General features: G+C 39.2%; 1 protein-coding gene and 1 long non-coding RNA gene across 5 annotated transcripts in view; one reads left to right on the top strand and one right to left on the bottom strand.

Moving 5' to 3' along the window:
- The window catches only part of LOC117229658 (uncharacterized), a 233,565-nt gene that overhangs the window by 40,412 nt on the left and 165,333 nt on the right, over positions 1–27,820 (bottom strand). The window lies entirely within an intron of this gene.
- LOC117229651 (lachesin) overlaps positions 1–27,820 on the top strand; it is a 314,228-nt gene that overhangs the window by 136,943 nt on the left and 149,465 nt on the right. The gene's annotated exons all lie outside the window — the stretch shown is intronic.

Below are 27,820 nucleotides of genomic sequence, written 5' to 3'. Positions count from 1 at the left end.
TCCGCGAACAACTAATAACGCATGAGGTAATTATAATTTTTGCGAATTTCGAATTGGCTCGCGTAGACAATTTTTAGCTAGCAGCGGTGTTTACGATTTTAATTGCTTCGCGAAAAAGAGAGAAAATTAGAAAAAGTTTCTTTGCGCAAACTTTATTGCATTGTTAACGTAATTAAAAAATTCTCTCGTGCTCGAGTATTATAAATTTATTTGTTTGTTAAATTGTGTTCACGTTCGGTAACGAATATTTTTGTGTAATTTAAATTATATAATAGTATTAAAGAATACTGAACATGTTTGAACGAAGTTCGCGCAAATCAGATACAGCCATATAAATCAAAACTAGAAAGTCTGATCTTTCGGTGTATAGAACGTAGGCAGCCAGTTCCGTTTAATATTTCAAAGAATAGAGAGCAGATAGAAACACGACAATTGCTCCCTTTGTGGAAAGCACAATGGGCAACGTCATCCAGTACAAACAATCGAACTAATCGTAATTCTACACTTTTATTCACTACGGATTGCTATATTCATCCATATTTACGTTTCATCGACAACCTGCAGGAATTATGCAGTCTACTCGATAAAAGACAAAGGTCTTTTGTCCGTACAGATTATTAAAATTGTCCACGCATACGTGCCAGCGTGTGAGTGCCTTTTTCATTGGAATCGATATCTGTGATTTTAAGCTTTCAAGCTTTGTGTTGGGCGAAATAGTGGCGCGTTACTCTCCGGAGATCTTTTATGAGAAATTTCGATTCGATTGCTCCCTCTTCGAACGTTAAATGAATGCTTTGCGAGCGAGCCTCCAATTTGTAGCCGCAACGCGATGCAAAGAGAAACTTCCACCGCAGCTTTGCCGAACTTTTGCTGTCAATTAATTGGAAAACCTCAAGAAATGAGTATTTATTTTAGAAGCTTCAAGAAGTCTTTGCTGTTATTTCTTATAGGAAATCACCGCAGACTTTGTTTAAGAAAAAGTATATTTTCTATTAGTCACAGCAATTGATAAAAATCTTCGGTACTTTCGACGGAACACAGACAATCTTTTTTACTTTAAGTTTATGCTCGACTTTTACACACGCGTTTAATATTCTTTTATTAAAATTAATAAATATTCATTATTTTGTAAAATCTTTCTGTAATTAAAACATAAGTAAAAAAGATTATCTATTAAATTAATCCTTTCGTTGACATGAATCGGTTGATACTTTTTTGCAAAGAATATTAAGATAAAACAACTATTAACAACTATTAATCATTCTAGTGAGTCTGTTTTCGCTAACAATAACAACAGTAATTCAAATCGAAATGGTGAACCAGCTTGTACAATAGAACCACCCTGTCTTGGTCGCGAGAAGGCTAAACGTTACTCGTTCGCATAATACGGTAAACGTTCGTTCGCTGAAGTATGCTCATCGAACAGATCACTCTGCGTAAACATTATATTGGCTGTCATAATCGAGTGACGCTAAGCAACGCCGACTTTATCCATAGGCCGCGATCCACGCAAACCTCCGCAATCGGAATAATTGCTAGGATGTTCATATAAAATCGGATAGATCGTTTGAAATATGCAGGCGAAACCTCGCGGCGCGTCGGCGCTCGGTCATCAAACATTTCTCGCGTGTATGCCTCGAAATTGGAAAGCAATCGGCGAACAGGCCACCCCTTGCCCCCTTGCGAAAGCAGTTAGCTCCCTAATTTCGCAGATCGCCGGGGCCCGGGGAATTGGATATCAGTTCGCATCGCAGTTCGCGGATTGCGATCGACACAGTTTGCTATAGGAAGATCCGTTGTACGTTGACGTCCGATGCAGATGCGGCAACGGAGAAACGGTGCCAAATACGTGTTCCAGGGAGGATACGCCGGATATGGCGGGTGCTGCCGGGTGCCATGCCGGCTACCGGCAGATACCCTCGGATACGCTCGGATACGGTCAACTTCTGGCCCTGATGTTTAGACGGTGAAAGCGAGTAGAACCGGCGCGGCGACTGGAGTTGTCGTTCGCGAATTAATTTACCGTTTCCGGGGACTCGAACCTTCATCTCTTCACGGAGACGTAGAGGACCTGCCCGAGAATCTCGCGGCCGTGTCCTTCGGGTCCTCTTTCCACGGGAATTCCGCAGCGGATCCGGGTGAATTGCGTGGAACTCGAATCGAGTGCCTTTACCTCTCCACCTCTCTTCCTCTCTCTCTCGCTCTCTTAGCAAAACCAGACTTCTGTTGGTTATTTAGTTTTGGGATCATCATATCAAGGGTTCGCCTTCTACGTAGCTCAGAGCGCAGTCAGGTGAATAGCCTTAGCGAACCACGTTCCTGCTGTCGACCAGTTTGTACCTTTGTGTCGTTAATCTCCTATCGTCCGAATTTTCTATATGAGTCAAGAAAATGGATTCGAGGCGAGTAAATATTCTTCTCGAGATCTAAATTAACCCGGCAGCAATTTTTATTTTCAAATTATTAGCTGGATTTAAACAGAATGACGATGATAATAATACTAATATACTAATACTAATACTAATACTAATACTAATACTAATACTAATACTAATACTAATACTAATACTAATACTAATACTAATACTAATACTAATACTAATACTAATACTAATACTAATACTAATACTAATACTAATACTAATACTAATACTAATACTAATACTAATATACTAATACTAATATACTAATACTAATATAATAATACTAATATAATAATACTAATATAATAATACTAATATACTAATACTAATACTAATACTAATACTAATAATAATATAACGCATAGCCTTGTACTTTTTATAACATTATTGACAAATGTATTATTTGAATTAAATGCTTCCTTATTAAAATTACTTTTTGCATTATTTTCTTGACGAAATTGATTGATGTATGTAATATCCCACCAGACTTATCAAGTCACATTTTTGCACTGGTCCCGTGTTAACGACGATTTTAATATGTGCAAACATTCATTACTTTTGCCACATTGTTACTAAAAATTGAATTAAATTAGATGTGACTTGGTTTGGATTTTCGGTCATATTTTTCGCGATTTTAAGATTATCGGTGTCTAAATTTGTTGTAATTCAAGACCACGTGAAGGTCATGGTATTATGCATGTAGCTCATTAGGTAGGTCTTATATTATACTTAGATTTGAAATGAAATAGCAAAAACCCCTTAGAGAACTTTTCGTTTATCATAACATTTGATCCTTCAAACCCAACAATACTTCAAAACAGGTCACACTGTTGCAAACAAGTAAAACAAGTAAGCCAATAATTCATCAAAATATTTTTGTTCTCAAGGGCTACGTGCCTCTGTTAAGCGCACGGTAAACCAGCGTTACAGAAATAATTAAACAAGTTCGCGTTAACTATCTCTTACCTGTTCACATCACGGATACGCGGCGGAGCACCAGGCCAGGTTGATAGAAAAATAATTGAATAAGTTTTGTCACCGGCTACCGGCTCATTGGCTCACGGCCAGACCCGTTCTCGAATAGAGTTAGGGCGGATTTAGTTACAACGCGTGTCGAGAACGTTTTATGATGGTGCAAAGTGTGTTGCGGGTTCGCTGAGATACGGAAATTTTCACGGGGATCAGAACGTGTCGGATATCAGCTACAATACACGACGTTTAATAACAATTTTTATCGTGGTATCGTTTCACCTTTTCCCGAGCAGACAATTTGCAACTAACGAGTTTACGTTCCTCTGCAAATTGCTCCAAGATGGGACTGTATCGATTAAGAGTATTGTTCTTTTTCTCAAAATTTTTGCGAGCGTTGCTTGCCGTTACAGTTAAAAGCTGGGTTATCATTTATTTTGAATTGAGAGATCTGTTGACGTTACTTTAATTCTTTCTCGCATTATTCCTGTCAGAACATTTAATTTAATTGTACACGATCTTTTCGAGTTCGATTTTCTTTCACATTAGTGTTTACGCTGTGACAGTAGGATTTTCCAAATTATGAAACTGGAATCCATGTTGGTTTCATAGCACATAAAGGCAATATGTTGCTTTTCCAGCAACGTCTGTGGTAAGATGTGTATTAATATCAAGCTTCTAATCTGAATTTGATTACCGCTTAAACAGTACATAATTTCAGCCTACAGAATCTTCTCATGCGCACCGCGGTGTAATAAACTTCGATGAACAGATACCGCTAAAATTACAATTAAATCCAAGCCAAGGCTCCCGTCTTGTGCTTTATGAATATGTCCCCAAACATGGGCCGGCTACAGATTAATTCATAATTCTGCTACATCTATACATACTATATCTAATATCGAGCATCTTATGTAAACATCATATTGCAATCAGTGTTAGGACTGTTGAATTTATGGTCGACTAAATCCACAAATTACTGTTGTGCAAGTACTTCGACTAAATGCAATGTTCATCTGCCAACACTGAACGCAAACAAGGGTATTTACGTCGAACAAGTTCCACTGGAACTGTACAACAAATTCGGCGAAGACAGACGTTATGAAGGAATGCTGCTACTACTATTGGTTCACTTACCCAAGTGTCTCTTCGATCACCTAGCAATTTTTAAATACTTACCAGAATCATTATAGTGGATAGAGTAAATGCAATCTTGTTACTCTACTTATAAACAAATATACAATGAAATGTAATCAATAGTAGGCTATCACAATGGAAAGTGTAAGCAGTTTCGGAGTGGAATAGCGTGAACAATTTACAGTTCTAATGAAGCTAATGTATTTAATTAATATACGTTATATTATGTTAGGCTAATTATTAAGCAGAAAATATGTTAAATATTAGATAGAAGCAATAGTGTATTTTATTTAACATCGAGTACAATTATATTAACGTTCAAAACTGATCCATCATATTAATCACTGCACTGTGAATTTTTATGTAAAATAATAATTATCTGCGTAACAAAAGCGAAGCATGAGTTGTTTTCTTTCGTTAATAATGCGTTAAATTAATACATCAAGGTTCTTAGTTTCTTTTAATATTTTCATTGTTTTTAATTATACCAACTCACTTTTCCCATAAATGCATAAAATGCATTAAACTAGACTGCATTGCATGCAGTTGAAGTGTTTGATTTAATCAAATTAAAATTGAAGAGCTAATAAAATCGAGAAGAGATCAGCGTGAAAATTAATTTGCGAATCTGCGCAACGAATTCCGTCACCCACAGAAGGGCCAACGGGTTAAGAGCTTAATTGCACGACTATCAAATACCGTTCGACGATCTTCTAAATAAAGCGAATCAACGAACAAGATGATCCAAGCTCGATACTTTGAAACCCCAGTCACGTATATTCTTTCCGGTATGAGAACCGTTCGACACTTTCGCGGCAAGCTAATATTTATCGGCGAGCGTCACCCGCAGCCGATAAGGCGTACTCACGCGGAAAAATGGATGTATCTCTCGCCTGGACATCGAAGAGAACAAGGTCCATTGGGGCAGAGTAGAGATTTGAGCCTCAGCTGTAACGGGAATAGAAAGGGAATAGCGACGGCCAGCGAACTGGCGAAGGAAAGGAGCGCGTCGAGTTCGATGCATCGGTATGTGAACAGAGAAGAAAGGCAGGGGCAGGGAAAGAGGGGAGAGAAAAGAGAGAGAAAGAGAGCGAGAGAAAGCGAGAGATAGAGAAAGCGAGAGATAGAGAGAGAGAGAGAGAGAGAGACAGAGAGAGAGAGAGAGAGAGAGAGAGAGAGAGAGAGTAGAAATTGAGAGTCCTATCTCCCGGCCGGCAGATAAGATTGTTTGTCCATACTCCGGATCACCCGTCGGACTCGTCGATTGTTCCGCTGCTCCGTGGCGGCTCCTTCTCGTGCTCCATCTTTCTCCAGCTTTCTTATCTGAAAACAACGACCTTTCCGGCCAAATTGGTTGGCTCGGCTCGAAGTCTAGTAAAACGTGATTAATCGCTCGCTTCCTTTCGCGGGATGTAGGTATCCCGGCTTCAAGCACCGGAATACCAACACCCCCAGCTCGCCCCTATCACGGCCGCCACTACCACCACCACCACCATTCACCGCAACCACACACCAAGAAGCCCCCTACAGGTTAAGTATATAGCGATAATCGGATAACTGCGGTCCAGAACTGAATTGGGTTTCGGCTCGAAGGGTCAGTACCGCGCATTGCTTTCTCTCCGCGCCGGCTACCGGAAGAAACCGTGAAACCAGGCTAACAAAGTACAAGGGGCGAAAGTATACGTTCGTTAGGCTCTCCTCGCCACCCCGAATTCCGGTACTACCGTGACGTGGCCGTGAGTTTTACTTCCTGCACCGTGGAAAGACTATCTGCTCCATCGCTCGCGGGAACGATCGTTTCTGCGTGTGAATCTGTTCTGCTGTGCTGTGTAATGTTCATAGGCTATCGTTGCTTTTGATCTTTTTGTTAATAAGCACTTTTCGAGTTGTTTCTATGATTCTGTGCGTGTTCCTTTCGAAACATAGAGAAATTTATATTTGTAATGACTATAATGTTATTGTACGTTGGAGACAATTTTGGGTATTTATGCAAGGCTGATCAATTGGCTGTATCTTTCACACTGATCATTTAAAGGTTCAAGTGGTGATTTTTACAAAAGAATTTAAGGAATATTCCTGATTATACAAGGCAATTTTTGGGAGATAAGTGCTGAATTTTAAAGCTTCAGACTTGGCACGCTTATTAGGTAGCTTCGAAAGAACGTATTCGAAATTTTTTAAGCAGTAATAATAATTTTTTTTTCAAATTGGAGAGGAATAATAAGCGCATCTGAATAAAGCGATTTATTGCAAATAACTTTCTTTCGTCGATGTAAATTTCCTCATTCAATCTCCTTTGAATATTAGAAGAAAGAACAAAACAGTTCTGGTGTCAATTACTGTGTGCCTAAGATCTAGAAAAATCAGTTACTGTGCTCCCTCCTTGAATACTGCGTCTCATTTACTGCGCTGTCCTTCCGCATACTGTGCATCAATTACTGTGCTCTCTTCCTGGATACCGAGCTTCAATAACTATGGAGAATAAAAATTTAATCCTCGACAAATTTTCATAAATTTTATATTTTATAAAAAAAATTTGATATAATAATAAGATATTTAAAGGTTCACATTATATAGATGACTGCTTTAACAAAATTTCATACTTACATATCTCCTCTTTGAAAATATGACAGAGCTAATCTGAGATTTGAAGTTATGTAGGCCGATCAGTAACATCGAATTGAAATAACTTCTGTGTTATTTTAAGAAGTTTCGTTCTTCATTTCCCACATGTTTAATTTTAACAAGTAAATAATTAATTGAATTGAATTTAAAAAGAATGATAAGTCCTATACGATAAATATAAAATTAATTATGCTTGAAAATAAAGAAAAGGCTCAGTAATGTAATACCCCACGGTAACCAGCTCTACTACCCTACTGGTCCAGGTTTCGGTGCCGCGCGACTAAACCACAAACTATATCATAGAATCACCAGTAAAAGAACTCGGTCTTCGAACACTCCCCGCACATCCCCTCGAGCCACCTCGATTGCCAAGTAAGAGAAACAGGCATGCGTAGGTGGCGTTTGCCGTCTCGTTCCATCAAATTTTCCAGGTTGCTGGACAGGTTTCGGTGCCGCGACTAAACGACTAACGTGAGGGCAGCGGAAGGGAGAGATTGGGGTAGCGCGAGGTTCCGCGGCGGTACCGGTGGTGGCGGCCATGTGCCGGTACACGTGCACATACCGCACGTACCCTGCTCGTTCTATGTACGCTGGTTCTGTACCGTATGTAGCGGCGGATTTCAAGCCCGTGACAGAACACGGTGGCAGAGCGATGGGGAGAAAGAGAGAAACAGAGAGACAGAGAGACAGAAAGAGAGACTCGCGAAAGAGAGCAAGAGAGAAAGAGCAAGAGAGGGAGAGAAAGAGCTAAAGAGAGAGAGAGGGAAAGAAAGAGCTAGAGAGATAGAGAGAGGGGGGGAGAGAAAGAGCTAGAGAGAGAGAGAGAGAGCAGGAGAGGGGGAGAGAGAGAGAGAGAGAGGGAGAGAAGGAGCTAGAGAGAGAGAGAGAGCAAGAGAGGGAGAGAGAGCAAGAGCAAGAGAGGGAGAAAGAGCAAGAGAAAGAGAGAGACGAGTTCGATTTGATCGCATTGCATTGCGAGCACCCGCGCGCCCACGGCCGCGTCGGGTGCCTTGTATCGGTCGTGGCGAGATTCGAAAGTAGATTGGGAAGAGCCGGGGCAAGCGTGCAGCAGACAGCCGAGGTAATACATACAATCTCCCTTGTTGTCTGGCATCGAGTCACTGCGCCGAGAGAGACAGAGCCAGGCAGGATCGTGCCAAACGGTCGAGCAAGCGAGAGAACTGGCAAGGAACGGGAGGGAGAGAAAGAGAAAAAGAGCGACAGAGAAGGAAGGAGAGAAATAGAAGTTGGAACGAAAGAAAGAGAGAGATCCGGTGGGGTGAGCTTTGAAAAGCGCGGCAGCAACCGGAAGTCTTATAAACAATCCCAAGAGCGATGGGAACGGGGACCGAACTACCCCGGCCTAGCCCAAAGAGGATCAATGGTGAACGGAATGCGTGTAAACAGTGAAGCAGCGTTACACGCGCACTTGTGTGCGCTGACTTTCTCCCTCCCCCCCCCTCTCTCTCTCTCTCTCTCTCTCTCTCTCTTTCTGTTTCCACCTTGTCCTCCCTTTTTCTCACTGATGCCAGTCAATCCTGCCGACTATCCTCTTTACCCTTTTTCCTGTGTTTCTAGTCTGATACGATACAGGGGATACGAGGAGGGAATAGACACCGACGCGACGCGCCGCGACGCCGCGCCGCGGAAACTGCGTTTAGCGTTCGTCTCGAGGTGATACGCTCGAGAGTGTCAATAAGTATTGAGTTACCGGCTCGGCATATTGAACTTTGCCGCCGTGGGAGTCTGTTGCGACTGTTTAATCTCATCCAAGCCGCCCGGTCTACGCTGAAATCATTTTCCACCGCGTCGGGTAACAAAACTGTGCTGCTCCTGCTGGTTTTTATCAAGCTGGATCCACCGTTCTCGAGTAACATCATCTGTTCTTAACTATATGTATTGACCCGAATTCTTTGTATCAATATCATTCGTGCGATCGTAAATTAATATCAACCTCTAGATATAAGTCAACAACGAATCTATAATTTTTTATGACATTGAAATTAGTTGACGAAATTCGTGGCGCATGTGAAGAAAAAATATTGAAATCTACTGAAGACGAGGAATGATAATTGATCCCGTTCTTGAATCAAAAATAAAGATACTTTGTTTGTAATTAATTTATTATTGATTTGACTGTTTCTGCTATATTGATAGAAACAATTGTCATTGAATTGGGATCAAATGCTGTGGATTTTTGGGCAAAATAAAAATTGTCCGAGTTAATTGTAAGGTACTTAAGTCAGAGTATCTTACGTCTTTTCAATTTTAATCGTTTTTTCAATCTTCTTCTTATTTCTCAGTTTTGTATTTGATTCCGTCATTTTGGTCAAAAATGCATAAGTTTCTAAGTCTATAGAAGAACGAACGTGCCTGAGAGGAGTATCTTAAAAAGTATGTTGACTGAAAGTCGGTACATAAAATACTACGTTATATTTTTGTCAAAAATCTCCGCCTTTCCAACGTTAATAAAAGATATTCATGGAATCAGGATGTTGCTTGTCGGATGTTGTAAATCTTTTACCGTGAATTTTACCTTGCTGACTAGGATAGTGACAGCACGTTTCAAGCTGATCAAACTTGCTGAGTTATACTGTTACCGTATTTTTCATCCCTTTGGTGATGGATTTAAACAATCCCAATTAATCTCGCTTTACTTGCTGCGACCTGGTTTTGTGGTATCGCTGCATTCTGTTGTGCAGAGCCAAAGAACCTCGCGAAGATTAGGTGTTGTTTAATGTGATTGTGTACAACTGAAACTACTATTTCCGTCACCTGTATGTTCCGCGATGACTATAAATTTTTTAATTTACGATTATTCAGATTGCGAAGATACATGTATATGTACAATATATATATATATATATATATATATATATATATATATATATATATATATATTAATCGTAAATTAAAAAATTTTTATTTTAAAAAAAATATATATATATATATGAGTTATTTATTCCATACATGTTACTTGGGACAAATATTACAATAAACACTGATTAAAAGTCAGAATAAATGTCTTATTGCTACTTGTATAAAATAGCTGTATTTAGTGCTCCGTAAATCTAGGGCTAAACTTAACTAACAAAGCTGTACAATGCCAAAAAGTTCGAGATTTGTTTGCACAAGTTAGGCATTCTCGCGAATAGAAAAAGCGATTCCCTGATACGATATAAGGGCCGCGATCGCTACGTTCATTGAGAACAATGCGCGGTTACGCTCCCCTTCGCACATTTCATTGTATTTCATGGGACGCGCACCGCTACACTGACATCTATGGAGACAGAGCACGGGAACTAACGCAGATAGAATGTGGGAAGGAAACTCAAATACCTCATAGAGAGCCGGAGGAGAACGCTAAGCTGTAGAGCTCGTGTCGGAGAACTTTAAGTTCATCTATTCGAAACGTATTAAGTCATTGGAAAGTATTGGGATTATGGAATGGAAATGAATATGATTCTAATATACTTTGCTTAAAAGAACTTTATTTTATTCCTTTATTGAGAGAAGGTATATGAGCGAAACCGATCGAGCGATCAAACTCTACTGAGAGTCCGGTAAGAAGAAACGCTTCTGTTATACTCTTTTTGGGTTCGTCGTGTCCACCAATCAGAGACGTTTTATTTGTCGCGTCTTACATTGTATACGTGACGGTCAGGGCACGAAGTACATCAAAAGGTACCGGCGATGATGTATCGCGGCATCTAATATACAGGGTGTCCCACAATTATTTTAACAGCCGTAAATGAGGGGTAGCTGAGGTCATTTGAAGTAACTTTTTCCTTTGCGAAAATGCAATCCGCGGCTTTGTTTACGAGTTATTAACGAAAAACACTGGCCAATGAGAGGTGACGGTGCGAGAGAGAGGGTCCGCGAGAGAGTCCGCAGCACGAGGCTTTGACAGAAGGTCGGGACGGACTCGAGCCGCGTTCGAAGTATTGAACAAGTCACGAAGCGAGAACTTTCCGGATTTTTTAAACTACATAACAGTGATATTTTTAAGAAAAACGCTGTTCACCTTTACTTTAGAACGTCTGAAGAATATTCACTAATTTTTCGGACTCGAAATAATATGTAGTTTAACCGTGACAGTCGTTTTAATTTTCTGGTGTGCATGACACCTTATGTGTACCATATGAAATTTTTATGCAAGGTGTACAGTGAAGATTAACAAAGTTCGTAAATGATATTTTAATTTAAATAATTCCGTGTACGAACAGAATTCAACGAATGATTCGCAAAGCTGATTTAATAATAAATAATCGCGTTAAGGTACGTAAAGGATTTGTTTTTTAGAGAAATATGAAAAATATTATCGATAAGAAACTCACCCATTTAGTTGAGGATGCATTTGCTGACTCGTATGTACTGACCTCGTACAACGAACAGCTGATCCCAGGTCGATGACCGCAACATTCGAGGGATACTGTCGGTGGAACCTCTGGTATGGTTATTTGCGAAGTTCACTTACACTGCACTGTCACCAAACACTGATCAGTTATTTAATCACTGATAATCCGAATCACTTGTGGATATTTAAGAAAGATCACTGAGACTCGTTCGCGGATAATCGTTTATTCGACGCGTTCGTTCGGAAGTCGACGTTTCACTGCCGAAAAATTCAGGCCTTGACTGTGGGTCCTTGTTGTTCTTCGTTCGGCCGTCCGAGGAAATGACACTCGATACCATTTTCTTCGCACGGCCATTAATTACGTTCTAAGAGCGCAGGGTGACAGCGGGTCGGACACAGTTTACGTCTCGGCATATCTTGTTTATTTCATTTGGCGGTACCCTGCGCTTTGAAGAAAATAGTATCGGGTGTTATTTCCTCGGACGGCCGAAAGACGAACGACAAGGGCCCACGGTCGAGGCCTCGACTTTTTGGCAGTGAAACGTCGACTTCCGAACGAACGCGTCGAATAAACGATTATCCGCGAACGAGTCTCAGTGATCTTTCTTAAATATCCACAAGTGATTCGGATTATCAGTGATTAATTAAGTGATCAGTGTTTAGTGACAGTGCAGTGAAAGATCAGCTGTACGTTGTACAAGGTCAGTGCCCTTCGACATCATGAATTTCAGCCAGCAAATGCATCCTGAACTAAATGGGTGAGTTTCTTACTGATAATATTTTTCATATCTCTCTAATAAACAAATCCTTTACGTCCCTTATTTATTAATAAATCAGCTTTGCAAATCATTCGTTAATCTTCACTGTACACCTTGCATAAAAATTTCATATGGTACACACGAGGTGTCATGCACACCAGAAAATTAAAACAGCTGTCACGGTTAAACTTCATATTATTTCGGGTCCGAAAAATTAGTAAATATTCTTCAGACGTTCTAAAGTAAAGGTGAACAGCGTTTTTCTTAAAAATATCACTGTTATGTAGTAAAAAAAATCCGTAAAGTTCTCGCCTTGTGACTTGTTCAATACTTCGATCGCGGCTCGAGTCCGTCCCGACCTTCTGTCAGAGCCTCGTGCTGCGGACTCTCTCGCGGACCCTCTCTCTCGCACCGTCACCTCTCATTGGCCAGTGTTTTTCGTTAATAACTCGTAAACAAAGCCGCGGATTGCATTTTCGCAAAGGAAAAAGTTACTTCAAATGACCTCAGCTACCCCTCATTTTCGGCTGTTAAAATAATTGTGGGACACCCTGTATATAGATTACGTCACCGTCGCTGCCCGCTGACGGAGCCGGCGAAATGTAAACCGATATCTTAACTGAAGATATCTTACTAAGTAAACTATAAATTAATTTTTGTTCGAGGCTAAAATTCCAACAGAAAGCTTGTCACTAAAAGTGAGAATCGTACTTTCATTCAGGCGTTCGAATTCTTTTCAAAGTTTGGGAAGTTTAATCCACCGTGATACGATCAGCTGGTAAATACGTTTTCTCATTCCATCGTGTTCGCATCATCCTGTTTCCATTCCGTATACCGTTGTTTGCTTTCTCCATTTCATAGTTTTTCGGTTCGTCTCAGTATTTTCTGAATCTACTTTTCGGAACTCTATACTTGTTCCGCTGCATTTTCTAATTTTCTTCTTCTGCGTTGTTCCTGTCCGGTGCACCATACCTTTCACCATTTTATGCTCTCACGTTTCTTCTTCTCCCAGGTTTCTCCTCTTCCGCTTTTTAATTTTCTTTCTAATCTCCTCTGTCAGGATAAACGCACACTTCTCGTTGCAGTGTCACTGTTCCGCGCCCGATACATGAAATTTATTTTTCAATTCTCATTTTTAGTCGTACCTTTCCTCTACCAAAAATTGTTGGTCCTCGTATTTAAACCCTGGCTGTAACACTTTCTTCACGATTCCAATGATTAGAACTTTTTCGATTGTAATCATTTCTTAGGAGAGCGAACAATATTTGTTGCGAGCCATCATCCATTTGCCTACATAAATATTGGTGAGAAGAGAGCAGAATTTTTGTCAAACTTGATGAAACAAGATAACGTTCACACTTATCAGTTTATTACTAGAAATCTCCATCATGAGTCAGACTCAACGACAAGGGGTGTATAAAGTAGCAATATGTTTTCATTTATACTACAATAATAACGATAGCGACTGATACTTTGAAGATGAGAGTAATTTCTCCATGAGAAAATTTTGATTATCTATTCCAAAACGACACCATGATATTTTATGATATTTATTTATTTATGATATTTTCATAGTTACATTTAAAGGAACTAGGATCAATTAACAAGTCATCCTCCTGTTTTATCAGTTTCAAATAATTTGCGCAACGTTGTGACGTGTTTCCAAACCTTTCACTTTGCGTAGCCTCCAAACGATTAAGCCGACGGTGATTCAGAGCACAATTATAACGAACGTATTGTATAATAAGACAAGTGCTAATTACTCTAACAAAGGGTTACTCGCGGTGAATATACAAGATGGAGAATATACAGCGAATGTGCATAGCAAGGGCATTTAACTAACATTCAAACCTCCGTTTAAGTCACTCGAGCCTTGAATCTATTTTATGTCACAGTTTCGACTGTCCTACTCCAGACCCCCGAGTGTGTGTACACGCCGAAACACAGTTCGCGAACAACGCTCGCGAACTTTGTGAAAACTGAACATTTTCCTTGAACAAATATTCTTCGGATGAGTGCTTTGTGAGGAAACATTTTCTCACTTGTCCACCCAGCGGTCGCCCCTTGCCAGAGCTCGAAACTTCTAATCCAAAGATTACGGTCCACATTCGTTCCCGTTGTTAATTCTATTTAGCGAATTCAAAACCATTTATAAAATTGATACTGACGACATGTAAAGCAAATGCAAATCACCACGCTACGCGGTGACCTGGAAAGCGGGATTTGGTGGGAAAAATTCAATTTTTGAGCTTTCGTGTTTAGACAAATTTTTGCTTGCTACTTCGAGAGAGAGAGAGAGAGAGAGAGAGAGAGAAAATCCGTATAATACATTATAATAACTCAGATGGGCGTTTCGAGCATATTCTGTTAAATGTAGATGTTATTAATTTCATTTAATCCTTTAGCGTGTTTCGATACATATTGTTCTTATTTAACAACTTAGGAAGTCAAATCTAGTGAATTCTGTAAATAAATTTCTACTTTCTTTTCCACTTTCGTATTAATTATTATATCCACTCATATAACAAGCCTAAATACATTCTCTTCTAGTGCAGTTTATAGCGTAGACACTATTAGTGTCAGTTTTTCTTAACACCGTAGAAGGCTTAAATCAAAATAAAATTCTTTGCGATAACCATGCATATACGGTAAACATTGGTTTCCTGCTTCAACCAACAGATTATTGTTACAATCGAGTCACCGCGACAGTGAATACGATCATAAAGCAATGTGTCAATCTCGGAAAGTATCGAGACATTTGCCCCGCCAATGATCTCTTCAACAGTTCACGCTGATGGCGAGCCAATCGTGATAAAACTTTGCGAGCCGAACGTCGCGGATCGCATCGGACATTTTGCAAAATATCCACGAGCTGGGGACGGTCGCTAAAAAGCGTTCGTGCTCCGTAGAGAAAGCGAGACACCGGTTCGATCGGCTCGTAGCACGGATAAAGCCGCGGTCGGCATTGGCAGCCAGTCGAGAAATCAGGGGCGCCAGTTATCTTATTTGCCGGGCTGGGGTATCCATCGTAATTCAAGAATCGAGATATACCGCCGCGGCGGGGAAGATAGTCCAGGAAGACGGACACAGAGGAAATCCTTTTCGGAATCATATCCTTTCCCCCATTGCTATGTATGATGCGCGGACGGCATGCACACGTTGCATTATGCATCGCGTCATAATGCAAGCCTGAGGGGTAACGCCAGATTCGTGAATTCCTTTTGCCTGTTTTGCAATATCGTCGGATGCGGGTTCTCGGGTTTCCTTTACCGGGAAAACCGTTTCATCCGTCCCTCCACGCCGTCCGCGTCTCTCGACGCTCTCTATCTTTCTCTTTCTCCTGCTACTTTCTTATGTATCTGTACTATATTCTACACATTCTGTATACACATATGTATAAATATATATATATATATATATGTATGTATGTATGTATGTATGTATATACGTATACATATCTATACACATATATGTATAGATATGTATATATACGTGTAAGTTCGTATGTAGGATTCCCTTAACACGTGATCCTCGCGAGGCAACCACTTGGCAAGGTGTTCATGTGCGATCGGTGAAACCGTTTCTACCTCGCTCGTTTTCTGATTATAAAATTATATCGCGCCCCCGCTCCCGCTGGCCTCACGAGAATCGACGCCTCAGGATTACGCTATCGCCTCGCGAATCTTTTTAGACACCCCCGCACCGCCACTCTCCCGCCGGCGAACGGATGCGCTGACGCGTCCTATTTCCGGTTATATCGTCAGCCTGTTTCCTCGTTCCGAGCGTTTAACGGCTGTGACGCCTTAAACCAGCTGCTCCCATAAAAGCTGATTCGGCGCAGATTCTGCTTTGTTGTTCGATCGTTCGACACATCCGATCCTGATGGAGGGCAGTACTTCGTCACGTTAATTGTTAATCAAACGACTTATCCTTCATTAACCTTCCCGAGCTCGGAACTGACGCAACCGTTCCGTGGAAACGTACGCAGATTCTGTAATTCTTGCGTCTCTTATCACGGCGCGCGAATTCTACAGTAGATAGTTTATTGTTCGACACATCGGATGCAGGTTTTCGATAAATTGCGATTATTGGTCGATGATTCGTTCGTTTCTGGTCAAATTAATAGCTGTAATTTATGTAACTTTAAAGTTCTGTATGGATTATGTTTTTAAACGTAATTTTATTTTTAGCGACAATGCGACAATGGTATCTTGTTCTGTTACTCTTGTTTCGTAATCAAGGACGTTATGAATCGCAACTTGCAACTTTTTACTTTTACTTTTGTTTCAGATTAACCGCTTGGGTACAGATTTATTTGAACAAATTCTTGCGTTTGGAACGGATTTAATTTGCTGATGCGCGGAATAGTATATAAAGGCAGTAAGTTTTGTGCGAGAATTCATTTATTTGAGAAATATAATATACATAGTAATTAGAAGTTTAAATGACTAGTTTGAGTGACGAATTAGACTCGTCATTTGTAACTCAGCCAAAACAAGTGCATGACGAGTCTCAGTCGTCAAATGTATTCAAGGGGTTAAACTCTATTTCCTTATTTTAAATTTTGAATTCGTCGGTAAATTATATCTCGAGATTAGTAATTGTTGCATTCGAGTTATATAAATATTGTATAAATATATAAAAAATTCGGATTATAGAGGATTGAACAAAAATTGTGGAACGAATGGAATTGGCAGAATTGTCCTCGGTTTAATCCAATTTTGAATATTCTAAAGAAAAAGAAGTTGCAGGAAATCTATAGAAGTAATTGTATTCTGCTCGGCGGACAAATGCATTTAACCACAGAGTTGACGCAGAGAGCTTGAAAGTGCTACTTTCAGAAGCTTACACAAAGGACAGCAGGTACAGATTTTTTGCGGCTACTTCACAGGATTATAAAATTTCACTCATTTTTGTCCAAGGTAAGCCACTCGCGACAATGACACGCATCTCCGTATAAGAGTATCCTCTATAATATTCTCTCGGTAAAAAATTCATCTCTGCGCTCATCTCTAGAATGTTCCCATTTTTCTTACAATTAGTTACATGAACTAACGCTCTCTTAATTACCACAGTATCGGACACGACAATTTTACAGAAATAACTCTTGCTTTTATGAACATACGATATAAGAAAGCAGATTAATATTATTTTAAATTACATACTATTAATAATATTTTAAATCACACGCAGAAAGAATTAAATTTAATAACGACATTCAATATAATACAATAATAAAATTAATTCGATAATTTTAGACTTTGTTTGGGTCGAATAGAAAAATTGGGTTCTGTACAGACATGTTGATCTATATAAAAACCATTTTTAAGAAAACTATTGGATATCCTTGAAATGCACGGATGCTACTGGCGAGAACTCTGTTAACGTGTCTGACCAATGCTCGCTGATTCTACTTAGAGCGAACATTCGGACTATCCCGATGTCGATTGCTATCAAACTGAAAAGTTTTGTATGGTTACAATTATTTGCTCGTAGTGGTACAGTTTAATCTTTAAATACAATTTTTATTATACTATTTTTTATTTTTTAAAGCAGTTCGAAAAAGACAAATGGACATCTATTAATTTTCTGTTGCGCTTCAATGCACTAAGAAGCCCTTTAAAAATGTGAAATTAGTATTGAATTACCTATTACACATTAGTATTGTATTATTATTATATTATAATAAACATAACAAGTCATACATAACTTGCTATACTTATTACAGTATAATATTACTATTATTATACATATTATTATTATACTTGTTACGTATAACTCGTTATACTTATTATAACCCTTAATGATTTATAATGCATATAATGCAAGCACAAGTAATATGACCTGAATAGTATTCATATAATACGTCTACAATAAAAAGTCATAATAATAAAGTAATGTAAAAACTATATATTTCTATTATACTTTTTCATTTCAATCGACGTTGAAAAAGTTAATAAAAATATTATAAAAGTTATTTGTTTGAATTAGGAAATAGATGAATAAATAAAAATCCATTCCTCTTAGTAATCTTAACAGGCTAAGCGCCGTGTCAGTCACCGATGATTGACACTACACTTTCCGTTCGGATCGCGTCAGTCACCGGTGATTGACGATATAAAGTTTAAAAAATTAAATTCTTCTATATCAATAAATTTTAAATAATTTGACGACGATGAAAGAATGCGGCTAAATATTGCTTGTTACGAGAACAAATTTTAACGAGTATGTACATATTATTAAATCACGGTATTCGCAGATTTCACAGAACCTTATAACGCAGGCGAAACGAAAAAGAAGGCAAAACAGATAACATTTTCAGATGTTTTCGTATTCGATTGGAACAAATTACTTGGATTATGCGGTACATTTTGAAATGAGATCGTTCGCGCTGAAATGTAGTAGTTTTTCGAGATGACCAAAGCCTCGGAGACACTCATCGGTTTCCAATTACTCGTCGAAGGAGCTTTACGAGATTCGAATTGTGGGCAGGTTTTAAAAAAAGACTTCCGGTCCGCGTTGCACGTGTCCGTAATTGACGATAAATAAAGAAACACGCGAGTCCGTCGGTGGATAATCTTTCACGACCGCCATTAAAGGCACATTTACGAGCGGCGTCGTCTTCTGTATTTTCTTTTATCTCGGCTTAAACAAGAACGCAAAGGATCTTCCGTACGCGGGGGCTTAAACGATTTTCTCACGCCGTATTTACGTGGATGAGCGATCCCGCGTTGATGAAGGGATGAGTCTGCGGGAGGGTGAGATACAATCGGGACGCAAACTAATAAGAGAATAATGAGAGTGGACTAGCCGCTTCTTCCATACCCGTCCGGAACTTTCTCTCTGTTACTGATAATGATTCCTCTCCGCTTCCCTGTTCTCTTTTTCGTTTTCTTTCGCCCGCTTTTGTTTTTTCTTCGAACGACTGCAATTTATTTAAAAGCGTTTGAACTCGTATCTCTGAGAATTAATAAACCATCCCCCTTAATGGGAAACGGTACGGCGACGCGTAAATCGCTTGAAATCACTTCGCCCCGCTTTGACGTTCCCTTCTTGTTCTTCTTCTTTTTTTTCTCAAGAATCGTAAGAAATGACAACGTGAATGACAACGTTATCTCCCAGCTAATTCATTAATACGCAGCCGCGTAAATTGCATTTCCCTCGTAATCCTCGGCGAATTTGTCCTTTGGGCTCGGAACAGGTGCAAAACGAATGCCGGCAGTTGAACGGAATAATAAAGTAGTTATCTTGGGAAGGAGCCCATTGTTTAAACACTTAATTACAGTCTGCTAAGCGCAGCAAGTTTTAATACCGTCGCGGAACATCTCGAATACTTTCCAGCGCGGAACGTCTCGTCATGTTTCCGTTGCGCCGGCGATTATTTTATAAACGGATTATGGAATTAACTCGCGTAATTTTTCGACGTTTGTTTGTTTTTGTTCATCCGGGAAAGTCCTAAAGAAATTAGCGAGGTTAAAGGACAACGTTCTCTTTTCTGCCGCTGATTTCTCCGATAAAGCTTCCCTTAATTTGTACAAATTGGTCTACCGAGGACGTTTGTTTCGATCATAAATTCCGAGTATGCCGCGTAACTTTTCTATCAGATGATCGTCCAGCTCGCGTAATTCTAGCGCGATATTATAAATTATGCTTATCAGTTCGGCGAGTTACGTTTTGTTCGTCCATGGCAATTTAGCGTCCGGTTTGGCGTTGATTTTTAGTGCCGCGGTTCCAAACTTTCCAGTGCATGCCTCCGCGCGACGATTTAGTGCGCTTCTGTGTCGAAGATAAACGAACTCGTTGTTATTATTATCCAAAATAAAGTTGTTTACCTATAATCTGCAAACACTGAAAATTTCACTTCTTGACGTATGGCTCTCCGTATCTTAAAACCTTGACTAAAGTCGGCGGAAATGTATGAACGTTCTACCGGATTTTGTTGTATGCGATGTAATTGTGGTCAATTGATTTCATTTACTAAAATCGCTGTCTTCATGGTGTACGTAATGTACGTTCTTCTGTATTCGCTACTTTTATATCGTGCACAATGTGCAACCTAGTGGGAATCTGTTAAACTCGCTAATTTCACGTTGTACATAATATACAATTTTATATTGTATATAACGTACAATTTATAGTTATAGTATACTAAAGCCACTACTTTTTTATTGTACGTAATATACAAATTACCGAATTCAGTACTTTAATGTTGTGCATTATCTACAGTATACTCTAATGTCGCTACTTTTTTATTCTACATAATATACAACTTACTGAATTCATTACTTTTATGTTGTACATTATGCAGAGTATACTGAAACCACTACTGTTATATTATACATAATGTACAATCTACTAAATTCAATACTTTTATTATTACATTTTACTATTACATTATGTACAATACTATGTTTGAATTCTACATAATATGCAACTTACTAGCAACCTATTGTTTAACTAATTAACTAATAATCTAATTATATAACATAATATATAATTATAATTGTAATATAATAATATTTATATAATATTTATTATATTATACATATTATTATATATATATTATATATTATTATTATATTTATATAATATAATAATAATTATATAATTATAATATATAATTATATAACATAACTAATTATATAACTAATATAATTAACTAATTTAATTTCATATCGTACATAATGTAAAATCTCTTAACACACTACTTTTGTGTTGTAAATAACGTGCAGCTTACTAAACACACTACCTCTGTATTATACATACATATATATATATATATGCACAACCTATTAAATTCTCTACTATTATATTTGACATAATGAGCAATCGATTAAGCTCGCTACTTGTGTGTTGCGCATAGCATAAAGTATAATCTATATAAAATATGGGCATTAATAGATAATTCGACTACCGAATGAAACTCACCTAAACGACAATAACGTAACGAAATTTATGCGGTGCAGGAGGGTGAAGATCTCAATTTTCGTGAGAAAGAAAGATACAGATAGGGACAAAGTATGGAAGGCAGCTATGGGGGTGGGGTTACGCGGAAGAATTACGAAAGGGAGGAACGAATACGTAATATAATGTTACAGGGGTATTGGGGGTAGTATGTAAAGTAAGGACATATTACCAATTTCGAGGAACATAAATAATACCCGGACGTGGGATGAGCCAGACGATCCGGGCGAGCAATTTTCCAAATTAGAAGACTCCTTCCCTCCATGATAACGTGTGAACATTCTCGACGAGCCTGCGCCGGCCCCTTCGAGACACCTTGAGTATTCGGGGACATAGAGCTCTCTCTCTCTCTCTCCCTCTCCTTCTCTATCTACCTCTCTACCTCTCTCTCTTTCTCTTTCTCTCACGTCAAGAAAACACGAAGGCATGCCATTCCAGCGTGGGTGCTACAAAAATGCGGACTTCGAACGTACAACATCGAGAGATCTCTTGGAATATCACAAACACGCTCCATGCAAAACAAACGGCTTGTATAATCATAGCTCGGGGATGAAACTTCGGTTATCCGTAATGTATTCCTGGGTAAACGCTAGCCGTCCGTAATCTTCGAAACCGGAAGTGTGTATGAACAGTTTCTTGCCAACTCGGGAACACACCAGCGTGATGTTTTTGTTATCGGTGCCGCGACGCGATGAGCGCGCAGTCTAATCACAACTGTTCGGCATTGTTGTGTGTGATTTAGCTTGATCTGGGCGTCTTTGGGTAAACGTTGATTATTTTTGCAGAAGTTTATTCATAGAATTTTCAGTGTTTTGGATATCTTTGTGAGCATGAACTCGAACTGAATTAATGAGGAAAAATTGATTCGTCGTTCAACTGCATGACACGTTTCAAAGATCTTACCTCACAGCAGCAAAAATTCAAAAGCAAGATGAAGTCGGAAATATTTATCTCTTTTCCACTGTTCGCCGCTGCTGTCTTCGTTCTTGAAACGGATTCTACACATTACATGCTCCGTATCCGTTCACAAATACGCGTGTCAAACGTTCTACTTCCATCTGCTGTGCAAGCATACATACGTATATCAGAATTCTCCACTGGATGAACCCAGTGGCTTTAGGACATATAAACAATATTTGTTGCACACTGAAGACGAATATTTTACGTAAAAATCCAAGATTCATTAACCTCTTGCACAATAATGAATTGATTAAGGAAATAAATTTTTATGTAGCTTTTTTATCTTCAAATTGATACAGACAATTTATATTTTATATAAAAATTATAAGCCTTAATTATAAGCCTTCCAATCCACAAAATATACGTCACAATAATCATAATCTACTAAATAATATTATCAAAATCTAGGAATGATAATAAATAGAGACATACAAGAAACCACGGTCTTATTCTATTAAGGAAATTATTAAGAACGAAATAGTGCTAATCGATATAGCTGTGAAAGAAATTGTAATGCGAGTCGCTTCTTTGCGCCACGATATTTTATGTAATCCATTTGCATCATTACCGTATATAACACGTTGACCGCCGCGCCACCCATAATTGACAACGGAATTATTTTCTGTTATTTGAAAATTACTTTTTTACACCAATATATTATACTTTCCAAATTTTATTGAATTCCGCGGAATGTGAGAGCGTTGAAAAAGTAATTCACGTCATACAACATCACTTTTCAATTTCAATTTTTTTTAATCAAACGCTTTAATTAATGAAATTTCCAGAGGTTGTTACGTGGAAGACGAGGTGTCGATTGTTCTGAATTGATGCATCTTCGTCGAGGAAAGACCAGACGCAAATCGTTTATTCACCGTAAATAACACTAAGTTATGCCATGGTTATTAATTTACGATTATCGAGACTGTAAAGATACATTTACAAGGAATTTGTCGAATATTACTGAAAATCCGAATAAAATGCTGCTTTTATAAAATATTATGAAACAGTCGGTTTGAGCTAGTATCAACAATGCATTCGTAATGCTCGTATATATATATAAATCCACAATTCCGTACCCAAAAATACCATAAAGGTTTTCATATTTAAGGACTCAGATTGCGATAAAAATCCGCAAAAATCGTGTCGCGTTTCAGAGCTTGTCATAATTGAGCAAAAACTTCAATTACGGTGGAAGCACGGCGGCGCTTTGCGTCAGTCTCTGCGGGACCTTTTGGAACGCGTAGTCCATAGTATCTGGAAGGTAGCGGCAGCTTCGGCGCGAGCCTCGGCTGGTTCATTGTCGAGGAGACATCGAGGGTAGGCGAGCGTTGCGAAGCGAGGATCCGTTGTCAGGCTGTTGAAGGATAGAAGGAAACGGACAGAGGTCGGGACTGGCGGGATATGGGCGAACGTAAAATGCGAACAGGCCAAGGAATAACGAGAGTATGATCCCGTGGCGGAGGATATGACGTAATACAATATGTGCGGTGTCGTCTGTCCCATCCCATTTGTTCGTTCGCACCCCGAGCTGCCCCCGGAAAAACGTTCCCGTAGCCGGCGCAGCCGTCCGATCCGTGTGTCGGTGGCGTGGGTGGTTGAAGAGGAGAGTTAGCAGTCGGGAACGGGACAGAGAAAGACACACACGCCACAGAGAGTGGAAGAGAGAGAGAGAGAGAGAGAGAGAGAGAGGGACGGAGAAAGACAGAGAAAGGCAGAGTGGGACAAAGAGGGACAGTGAGGTGCCACGAGCTGCGCTGGCGTTGATAACGACTCGCCAGCGTTCATATTTTACGCGACGCTCATCAATAATTCATGCTGTGAATAATGCAGCACTGTTTCGCGTTACTTTATACCGGTCTCTTCCTTCCTTCCTTCCTTCCTTCCTTCCTGCCCTCCTTCCTTTCCACCCCGCTATCTTCGCCTCTTCGGCCTCATCTCGGCCCGATCGTCCTTAGGAGGGACAGACGCGAACTTCCGGTCGGGACAGTTTTATCTTTCGGTTTATTCGCGAAAACGGAGGCACGCGCGCCATCTCCACCGCCGCTATTTATCCTTTATTCCGGGCTGCCTCTTTTTCCGCCCGTAAATAGCGCTGTAAGCGCTATTATTCTGCGGCCAGTGTCGTGGGAAATGTTAAACAGCACCGTGATTGAAAGGATCTAGGCTGAACTGTCCACTGAATGAACACTGAAGCTCCGTGTTTCTTAAAATGATCGTTCACAAATTGTTGTTTAACCCTAGTTTACGTCAAGGTCAACGAAGGTTTAACGTTCGCCGTAGGTCCATTTTGTATCCGTGCAAGAAAAAGTACTATAATTATTACTTTTTCTGTATTTTTCTGTATATTTTCTGTATATTTATTTATGCAATACTGTTAAATGATACACTTACGTACCAATTAATGTAAAAAAAATATAAAAAGTTTATAAAATACATATACAAGCTTATAATATATACACATTCATAAAATATACAGATTTATAAAATATACAAATTTATAAAATGTTCAAATTTTGCAATTGTTAGAACAAAAGTACATGGTCAACATTCTGTGGACATTTTTCGACCCTCCCCTAAGTATACTAGGGTTAATCCTCGGAATGATGTCATCGTAATCGAGGTGCTTTACTACTAAATTCATACATTCTTGAACACGATTCTAGCATTTTTTGATGGACATAGCTTTCTTTGAAAGTGTGATATAAAATTTTGTGAGAAATACGTGAAACGATCGATGTATGAACAAGAAGTTTTCATGAATGAAGAGTAATTTCAGTGAATGGTATTATACGAACCAATTTATCGGAGTTCTCCTTGAATAAACATCGTTAAGACAATTGCGAATAAACAGACGCAAAAGTCGACGATTTGTTAAGATATAAGCAGTGAATTTAAATAAACAAAGAAACCAAAGTGTATCCGCATATGCAGACGTTCAATGGTTTTCCGCTACTTTGCACAAATTAAAGAGAAGGGTGTCTTGTTCCTGAAAAAAGAGAGCAAGCTGTCATGACGCAACATAAATAAGGTGAATATTTCACGGCCGAGTCCGTGGCAAGAAGCTTTGAACAGCCAATTGAATTTAATTCGATTCCGGTGGCGCTTTACCCCACGGAATATGAAATTTATATTGTCCTCATTCAGTTCTCCGTTTGCCTCATTTCTCGAATACTGTTCGCTGAATAGGACAATCCTATTATTTAAGAAAATTAATATGTTTCAGCTATCTACAAAGGATTGCTTTAATTAAATGCAATGATCGCTGTGTTATACGAGGGCAATAGAACACTTTGTACTATTGGAAAGATCGTACAATCGATCGTACAATTAGAGATCGCGAGAATCGCAGTTTTGTCCCGATTTTTGACACTTTCGATCGATCGAAATCAGAAATCTCTAGTTTTCAAAATTTGTCAACACCTTCAACTTCATTCTGTATTAATCGATTGCAATCAAATTTTCAACATGCACGAGTTATCGAGATCAACAAAGCGCATGTTTTAAATTTTCGTTATAAGCTCAGGTAAAAAAATTGCGAAAGCATCATTTTTAATTTTTTTATCATGCCAGCCAATTGCAGCCTGAAAACATTGTTTGCTTACTCTCTAGCAAACTAGTTTGGTTTATCATCTCGAAAAAATTAAATTCATTCGAACCAATATTAAAAAAGTTATCCCGTTCAAAAAGCTGTCGACATACTTTCCGCGGCGAGTGTATACAATTCCGCCGATGAAAATAAAATATATTTGTTAATTCATCAACTATACGAAATGCTCTCGATGTTCCCGTGCAATTAGTTCTTTTTAATTGTGACCATCATTAATTTTCGTTCTCGATAACCATATTCGATCAACTTCCATTTTCGGCTTATATATCTTGAATCAATATTTACAAGTATTCATTCACAAATCCATTTACATCTCGATTTATAAAATATCCTCGTACCATTGTCGATATGGAAAGATTTCACTTTTTATTCATTTAGCGACTGTTTACTATACGTTCTGTCTTGAACAGAAGGAACTGCGACCGTTGGTGTCTTCGTGAGCTCCGGAATAACTTTATGATGGTTACCGCGATAAATTATTTACTAAAATCCCAAGTCGAATTTCTCATCAATAATTCATGGTGTAGGACGATCCCTTCCACTACTTTCCGCCACTTTGTACCTACCTCCTCCACCGTTTCAACGTCTCTCCCTACGTTTCTCGTTCCACTCTATGGTCTTTCAGTCGAGGCATTCATTTTTCCATTTATCTACCGATACTGGTCCCCGCCATCGATCTTACGTTTAACTCGATCGCGGTGCACACCATTTTACTCGGCTGTCGTAAACACTTTTCCTGCTCGGTGATCCGATCATCGATTTGGAAGCAATATTTATCGATCAATAATCTCATACATATGCAAATTTAAATCGCACGATACTCAGAAAACGTATCGAAGATAAAGACCGTGTAAGTCTCGAACACTTTCTTTGTTATCCTGTATCGGGACGTCGTTTAGAAAATAATTTTAAGTTTTTTCGTACAATCTTGCGCAAAGTCGTTTCTATTGTCTTACAGAACAAGATTGAATTTATTTAGAATTTTTGCAATATTCGCATTAATATATGCAAATGTCTTTATAATTTCAATAATCGTCGAATAAGAATCGTCGAACCGTTGGACATTATTCGATCTGTTTCGAATATAAACATTTGTCTAAAATAATTATTCGCGTGAATTCGTTTCAGTCGAATATTTTATTCGGATCGGGAACACCTGTCCGACGGATATGTCGTTTCGTTAAACTTTCCAGTTGACTCTCGAAAGAAAAAAGCAATTGTCAACGGTTCCGCGAGAGGTGTGGCAGCCATTTCACGGAGGTTTCCCCCATTCCTTCGGTAATTCAGTTTTCTAGTTTCTTTCACTCGCGGCGTCCTTATTCCGAAGATCTTGAACGATCGTATTTCTCATCCGATCCGATTCTAATCGGCTATTTCTTCGAGAAGAAGATCTAATTTCCTCCGAGGAAATGTAACCGGCGGCGTTCTATTTCGCCGATTTCGAATTTTGGCAGTTCCGTTATTGCTCGGAGTCGCGGGGCAAACCGGCGCCGTACGCGTTCGGTCTGACATATTTTGAAGTTAAAAAGAATGCGCTGGGAATTGCACGGCACTCGAAACACACCGAGAACCGTTTATTGATTTGTTCTTACTCCCCTATTGTCGCAAGCAAGTGTGTAATCGCAGCATTTTCCCGGGAGATTCGATTTTTCCGATCGGAACACATCCGAACTCATTCGATGTGATTCAATGCACGGTGATTCATGCTCTTCCGTGCTTTTCAATTTCACACGATTGAATTGCTTCGAACTGATACGATTGGATTCAAACCAGACTACCCCCCACCCTCCCTTCCTACCTGTAGCAAGATGTTTCGTCGGTAGACTGATACTCGCCGATCGTTTCCGACCGTATCATAATTAATGATCAAATGGGCCGCATTATACTCGTCCGCTGAATAAATTTGATTTGTCCCCGGCTCAAGTTTCCATCGTTAAATACTGTTCCGGACTGTTCGATCTGCGGATATTTGTACGAACGATCGAATTAACAGCAGATCTTCGTAGACTTTTTCGACGAT

This window comes from Megalopta genalis, chromosome 3 (assembly GCF_051020955.1).
Source record: "Megalopta genalis isolate 19385.01 chromosome 3, iyMegGena1_principal, whole genome shotgun sequence".
Classification (NCBI taxonomy): domain Eukaryota; kingdom Metazoa; phylum Arthropoda; class Insecta; order Hymenoptera; family Halictidae; genus Megalopta; species Megalopta genalis.
Note: the sequence above shows the minus strand (reverse complement) of the source record. Positions and strands in the feature narration are given on the sequence as shown.